This window comes from Apodemus sylvaticus, chromosome 16, assembly GCF_947179515.1.
Source record: "Apodemus sylvaticus chromosome 16, mApoSyl1.1, whole genome shotgun sequence".
NCBI classification, from domain to species: Eukaryota; Metazoa; Chordata; class Mammalia; order Rodentia; family Muridae; genus Apodemus; species Apodemus sylvaticus.
The window spans coordinates 15,512,393-15,520,412 of NC_067487.1; the positions used below are offsets into that span (position 1 = coordinate 15,512,393).

General features: G+C 40.2%; 1 long non-coding RNA gene across 1 annotated transcript; it reads right to left on the reverse strand.

Moving 5' to 3' along the window:
- Positions 1-1,593: 1,593 nt before the first annotated feature.
- Positions 1,594-6,926, reverse strand: LOC127666884 (uncharacterized). Its single transcript, XR_007973734.1, has 4 exons — positions 6,661-6,926; positions 5,087-5,231; positions 2,420-2,466; positions 1,594-2,033 (listed from the first exon to the last, which is right to left on the reverse strand). It is a non-coding gene; the product is annotated as an uncharacterized LOC127666884 (long non-coding RNA).
- Positions 6,927-8,020: the final 1,094 nt, after the last annotated feature.

Genomic DNA, 8,020 nt, shown 5'->3' on the forward strand with positions numbered 1-8,020 from the left:
CAAATTATAATATCATCATATTACCTACAGTTAATGGAAAAAATTTTCTGGTAAAACTCAAGAAATAGACAAACACATTAAAATTGACTATTTCATGGAAAATTTTACATATAAAATGGTATATATAGAAACTCTTTCTAAATTGATTGAAGGTGGAATTAGAAACATTTGTGATAAAATCAAAGATTTACACTGAAAACATTTCTGATAAAATAGAAGAAATATATAGAAAGATATTAAAATTGAAGATTATCATGAAAAATAATGCAGATAAAATGGTAGACATAAAAACATTACTAAATTAATTAAAAGGGGAATTACAAACATTTTCTGATAAAATTGAAGATTTACATGAGAAAATATTTTATTAGTCTTTGTCTTTTTATTGGGGAGTTGAGTCCATTGTTGTTAAGAGATATTAAGGAATAGTGATTGTTGCTTCCTGTTATTTTTTATGTTATATTTATATTTGTGTGGGGATCTTCTTTTGGGTTTGTTGGAAGATTACTTTCTTGCTTTTTCTAGGGTATAGTTTCCCTCCTTGTGTTGGCATTTTCCATCAGTTATCCTTTGTAGGGCTGGATTTGTGGACAGATATTGTGTAAATTTGTTTTTATCATGAAATATGTTGGTCTCTCCATCTATGATGATTAAGAGTTTCACTGGGTATAGTAGCCTGGGCTGGCATTTGTGTTCTCTTAGGGTCTGTATGAGGTCTGCCTAGGATCTTCTAGCTTTCATCGTCTCTGGTGAGAAGTCTGGTGTAATTCTCATAGGTCTGCTTTTATAAGTTACTTGGCCTTTTTCCCTTACTCCTTTTAATATTCTTTCTTTGTTTAGTGAATTTGGTGTCTTGATTATTATGTGATGGGAGGACTTTCTGTTCTGGTCCAGTCTGTTTTGGAGTTTTGAAGGCTTCTTGTATGTTCATGGGCATCTCTTTCTCTAGGTTAGAGGAGTTTTCTTCTACAATTTTGTTGAAGATATTTACTGGGCCATTAAGATGTAAATCCTCACTCTTGCCTATACCTATAATCCTTAGGTTTGGTCTTCTTATTGTGTCCTGGAGTTCCTGGATGTTTTGAGTTATCAGCTTTATTCATTTTGCATTTTCTTAGGCTGTGGAGTCAATGCTTTCTATGGTATTTTCAGCACCTGAGGTTCTTTCTTCTCTCTTGTATTCTGTTGTTGATGCTTGCATCTATGACTCCTGAATTCTTTCCAAGGTTTTCTATCTCCAGAGATGTCTCACTTTGTGATTTCTTTATTGTTTCTACTTCCACTTTTAGATCCTGGATGGTTTTGTTCAGTTCCTTCACTTGATTGTTTTTGTTTTCCTGAAATTCTTTAAGGGATTTTTGTGTTTCTTCTTTAAGGGCTTCTGCCTGTTGACCCATGATCTCCTGTATTTCTTTTCTTTTCTTTTTTTTTTTATGGTTTTGATTTATTCTTTTTTTTTCTTTTTTTCTTTTTTTTTTATTCGATATAATTTATTTACATTTCAAATGATTTCCCCTTTTCTAGCCCCCCACTCCCATCTCCTGTATTTCTTTAAGGGATTTTTGTATTTCCTCCTTAAAGACTGTTGACCAATGTTCTCCTGTATTTCTTTAAGGGAGTTATTTAAGTCTTTATTGAAGCCCTCTATCAGCATCATGAGATATGATTTTAAATCCAACTCTTGCTTTTCCGGTGTGTTGGGGTATCCGGGACTTGCTGTGGTGGGAAAACTGGGTTCTGATGTTGCCATGTGGCCCTGGTTTCTGTTAGTAAGGTTCTTGTGCTTACCTTTCACCATCTGGTTATCTCTGGTGCTAGTTGGTACTGTTGTTTATGGCTGGAGTTTGTTCCTCCTGTGGGCCTGCAAGCCTGTGTCCTTACTCCTCTGAGTTCAAAAGTGAAAGCACTGCTGGGAGATCTCTCTCTCCTGGCAGGCTATGCACAGAAGGCTGTGGAGTTTCCAGGCTCCCTGGTGCAAATGGTGGCGGAAAGACTTCCATCCCAGCTGCTCCACTGATCTTATGCCCTGTCACCTACAGTTAATGTAATCCAAAGAGAATACTGAAATAGGAGCCATGTTTAGCAATGATATTATATAGGCTTTTACTTAAGGTCACAGTATCTTTATATTATTACTTACTCACTTTGGCAAAAGAACAAGCTAGTTGCTTCACAGTTTATGGAATTTTAAAACACTTTAATATTTATTATTAAATATTTGATTTATCTATTATTAATTATATAATTAAATTATTTATTTTATTATATTTAAGTATTATATGTGTATGTGTGGAAAGTGTGCTTGTGGGAGCACATGTAGACATCAGAGGACAAGTCACAGGAGTCAGTTCTCTCCTTCTACCTTATAGGTCCTGAGGATAGAACTCAGGTCATCAGATCTGGTGGCAAGCGATCTTACCTGATGAGCCGTCTTGGTGGACCTGGCTGTTCTTCTCATGATGAACTCTCAAAAAAAAAAAAAAAAAAATCAACTTATTTTTTTACTTCCTTAGTAAAAAACACAACCAATAATTTCATAATGTCAAGAAAAAAAAACCTGTTCTCAATAACTATGCTGAAGAATCACATGCATACTTCTACACATATGTATTATTACTAGAGAACATACAAATAGAAATTTTAAAGGCGAAATGAAGTTGAAATAATCAACATTTAAGTTCTGAGCAGGGTGCCTTGGCAAATACCTGTAATCAATCCTAGCACTTGGGAGGTAGAGGCAACATTCATTTCCAAGTTACTCAAGTTACACAGCGGAGTTTGGGTCTAACCTAGGCCCCACTCCAAAAGGTCCTGCTTCAAAGAGCCAAACATAAATAAGAAATTTAAAGGAAGTACACGGCAAGAATACAAATGGATATGCTTTCCTATTTTGGAGACTTTTGGTTTTAACATTTTATAACACTGTTGTCTGAGTTTGATTTTCTTCAATACAATAGACTTAGGCCAGCAAGATGGCTCAGTGGTTAATAAAGGTGTCTAGAGACCTGAGCTTGGTCCTCTGGGGTTCACATACAGGTTGAGAGAGTGGACTCCATTAGGCTGCTCATTGCGTCCCACATGCATGTGGGTTCCTATTTTTTGATTTTTTTGGATTTGGTTTTTTTGGAGACAGGGTTTCTCTGTATAGCCCTGGCTGTCCTGGAACTCACTCTATAGACCAGGCTGGCCTCGAACTCAGAAATCCGCCTGCCTCTGCCTCCCAAGTGCTGGGATCACAGGCGTGCGCCACCATTGCAAGGCATGTGTGTGTGTCCCTATTCTTAACATACCATGTACACACACACACCGTAAATAAAACTTTAAAAAGTACAACAGAGTTTAAAGGATAGTTGTTTTTGTTTGTTTGTTTTATTTACAAGAAATACGTATTTCATGGAGTTCTCAGGTGCTACCGATCTAGTTTGCTCCAATTGTTAGGATTCTGTCTAAGCTCCACCCCACATTTACCTGGCCACAGCCATGTATGTCTGCCCCACCCCAGTTTCCTGGCAACATCCAGGTAGGCCTGGCCTACTACAAAAAGGGCTGCTCAGCCCCTCCTCTCTCTCTTAGCTCTTACTCTCTCTTACCCCTCTTGCCTCTCTCTTCCCAGTCTTGGGCTCTTCTCCCCTCCCCCTCTCCCCTCCCCTCCCCTCCCCCGCTCTCCTCATGGTCATGGCCGGCCTCTATTTCTCTACTCTCTCCCTCTCTCTGCCTTTCTCTGCCTCCACTACCCCCCTTAACTCTCATCCTCTGCCCTAAATAAACTCTATTCTGTGCTATACCATGTATGGCTGGTCCCTCAGGGGGAAGGGATGCCTCAGCATGGGTCTGCTGTGGCACCCCCTTCCCCTACACCATCGTAGAACATATTTTCTAAACCTTTCCCGTTTTATGATCACAATACTAATGCTAAAATGTTCATGTCTGAATGTCATGTTTGCTATCATTAATGGCCTGTAATTTATATATAAAGTTCGTGGTTTATTCAGACTCCCCCTGGATAACCAAAAAGTCTTTTTGTGTTATAGGGATACCATTGCGTATTTAGTTGCTGTGCCTTTAGGCTACCTTTGGCTATGAGTTTCTCAGATTTTTTTTTTTTCTTTTGATCTTGATGGTTTTGAAGAATTCTGTCAGTTTTTAAAAATGTATTCATAGTATTTTATCGGTATGTGCGTGAGTATTTGCCTGCATGTATATATGTGCACCATGTGTGAGCAGTGCCTGAGGAGCCAGAGAGGGCGCTGGATCCCTTGGAACTAGAATTATGGTCGTTGTGAGCTGCCATGTGGGTGTCGGGAATCAAACCCAGGGATTTTGCAAGAGCAGCAAGTGGTCTTCATTGCTGAGCCCAGATGTCCCTCAATGGAGGACCAGCAGGTTCAGATATTTTATAAGATGCCTTTCTTCTGTTGTCTGAATCCATCCCCCCCCCCCCATTATTTTGGGACTATGGGTTTAGGGAAGAAAACCACAGAAGTGCATATTGATCGTATCAATACTATTTGCTGGCACCATGACTTCTCACTGAGGTCAGACCACAGTAAAGTGGCATCTACATCCGAGGGTTCAGTGTTGACCAACAATCAGCATGGAACTAAAACCAGAGTACTTTTCCACAGAGAGTGCAGGGGCTTTATTCCAAATGCTGAGTTTGTATTGTGATTCACCTCTATGTGCCTGCCAAAGATCAGACAGCGTCTAAGTCTGCCTGTACCACGTCAAGCACAACTGGATTTGCTAGATCATATGACTCAAGTGGCACAGTGACTTGCTTACTAGTCTAGACCTGCTGAAGTGTCTTCTCTTCCCCCACTGGGCACAAAGCCTGCCCTCTCCTTGACCTACTTTCTGTAGGAAGGGCCAGATGTAACTATTTATCTTTCATCTTAGAAGTTATATCACGATATCCATATTTGGGCTCCCTTCCCCCTAAAATTTCATTGACATAGATTTTGGGAGATTCTCCAAATCCATGACATTGAAACATTGCCAATAGGTCCAGAGAGGTTGCTACCAGCAAGAACAGGAAAAGAACCTGGTCAGGCAGTGTCGGGATGGGTCCTGGAAGAGGGTAACTCACCTTCTTGTCCTTGGCAAACAGTTCAGACTTGCTCAGAAGCTGGGACTGTTAACAGTAGTTCTGTCCTGGCTGGAGGCCAGAAATGCCAAAAACCATTTAGGGGGTCTTGGCTCATGTTCTGGGGAGCTGTCTAGGTCAGGCTGGTCTATGAGAAAGTATGGGAGAATAGTCTTAATTATTCTACATTATGGACAAGATATGCCTAAATGTGGGCCACACTACTGCTTAAGTTGGGATCCTGGATTACATGAGACATGACACTGTAACCTGAGCACAGATAAGTCCACATTTATTCCTTCTATACTCTTTTTTTTTTTTTTTTTTTGATTTGGTATTTTCAAGACAGGGTTTCTCTGTATAGCCCTGGCTGTCCTGGAACTCACTCTGTAGACCAGGCTGGCCTCGGACTCAGAAATCTGCCTGCCTCTGCCTCCCAGAGTGCTAGGATTACACACGTGCGCCACCACCACCACCCAGCTTCGTTCTCTACTCTTAACTGTGGAAGAGAGTAGGTGCTACGGGTTCCTGCTGCCTAGACTGCCCTGCAATGATGGACTGTAATCTCAGAATTTTGATCCAAAATAAATGTCTCTAAGTTTGTCGTCCCCCACCCCCAGCAATAGTGACAACTAAGAGGAATAGCCACCCAAGGAGTAAGATCCCGGGAGGCTATTTGTCCTGAAGGTGTGCCCAAAACTCCAATCCACCCACTGGATGGAGAAGCACACAAACAAGCCGTGGGTAGGCCAATTGCCATGATCAGTTGACCTTCCCATGATTCACCCTAGTAAAGCCTTACTAAGAAAGGCCTTGGTCACAATCTTGGTCACACACATGTACGTACACACCTCACTCCTTTCTAATCCTCACCCCTAAATTCATTCTTCGAGTTTTCTGGAAACTCCTTGGCTTTGGTGCCTGTTGGGTTTTCCAGGATTTCAGCCCCGAGTTGTGAACACTGAACTTAAGGACATGCCTCATTTTCTTCCCATTTCAGTATTTCCTGCCTATTTTCACCAATGTGATAGATACATACAGATTCTGTGTGTGGGAAAAATGAATGTGGAAGCTGTTGCGGGCTAAATTACAACCCAGAGCTCAAGAGCTAATTTAGTTCCATTAGGGCAATAAAGCTTATTTCTGGTCTTGCTGGTTGAAAATAAAAATTCCTTCTGATTTTCTTTTCTTTTCAACAGGCATAGAAGGGGAAAAAGCATTTGGTAGATTCGCAGTTAGCAAATTACTGAAAGAAATATAAATGGAATTAACACACAATTAAGTTTGAGACTTCAGTGCCACTGTCCAGGATCCATCTGTGCTCTATAGATGATAAATATCTGACCAGACAGGGATATATAGGTAGTGCCATTGTTCAAATTTCAAGTCTCTGACAGGGAACTTATCTTTGCAATCTTTCCCAGAGTGATATTCTAAGTTACTTATTGCCTGACCAGAATTTCCTAGATTCCACCTCTTTTTTAAGCCTTTGAATACAAGGTATATCCATGTTGGATACTTCCTAAGGTACATCCATGTTGGATACTTCCTATGGTACATCTGTGTTGGATACTTACTAAGGTACACCCATGTTAGACAGTTCCTAAGGTACATCCGTGTTGTTCTCATACTTCTGTTTCATGTAGTATGGGCACTTCTGGGCGAATGGAGGTGGAGTAATGGTGGTTTGCTTGCGTCTGTCTCACAGTGGATCCTCAAACCCACCTTGTGGTTGATTTCCAACTTTAACATAACAGAAAATGATCAACTCTGTGTTTTAAAATAAAAGATTGAATCCAAATCCAGGATTTTTACCTGTTAGACTCATTGCAAACATAGTTAACATGGTAGAATATTAGATATTTCCATCTTGAGCCTTGTATTAATTTCCTGGGATTGTGATAACAAAATACAGCAAACCAGAGGACAAACAACAGAGAGTTAAAGTTTTAGAAGCTGAAAGTGTGATATGAGATTGCCGGCAGGGCTTAACTGAAGAGTCTTTGGATAACCTTTTTTGTTTTATCTTAGCTTCCATCATTCCTTAGGTTATAGTTGCATTCCTTCAGTCTCTCTTCTTCCTCATGTGGCCTTTTCCCTTTGCTGTGTATAGGCCTGTGTAGTCAAAACACCAATCAGTAGCTTTACAGGACATCCCAATCCAACACGACATCACCTTACTAATTTCATAGACAGAGATTCGTTCATGGTAGTCAGATTGGGAAGTTCCAGATGGACATGAACTGGGAGATGACCTACTGCAATCCCACCTCCTTAATTCTACAACCAGTTTGCTTACTATTTTATGCGTTGAATTTTCAGCATGTGTGTTTCTTACCTTTTAATGAAAAAAAGAACTAAAGGGAAAAAAAACACCTCAGAGTTATTTGCCTCAAAGGACCAACATTCTTTCTATAGTTTACCCTCTTATGTCCCCATCTCCCTAAGTTTATCTCCCAGGTGTCTTTACAAAGAACACAGCCCTCACCTGAAAGGGAGTAAGGTAGTTTATTCTGGAGCCAAATAAATATGAGGCACAATGGTCCAGGAACACAGACTTGGCTTATCTCAAATATGCTCCCACACAACAGCTTCCTTGGTTTTTTGTTTTTATAGTAACAGAATGAATCAAACATGAAGTCAAAGATATTTCTAAAACGTATCAGGTAGACGGTAGAAATGTTTGTTATAGGTCTCAGGTCTGATCCGATATCATTCCGGGTTTAAGTCTGTAGATCCCAAGGATTTATCTAATGGCTGCAATGAGCCTGGCAGTAACTGGCTATGAAGGAGAACTGAAGACAGCCCAAGACAGTGCATCTTGCTCCTAATCTGTAATATTCTAGCTCTCCATAATCAAGGTTTTAATCAGCTACGTGGAATGTTTAACACTAGTGTGCTCCCCTCACCCCGAACATCAGTTATGCCCTCTCCTTT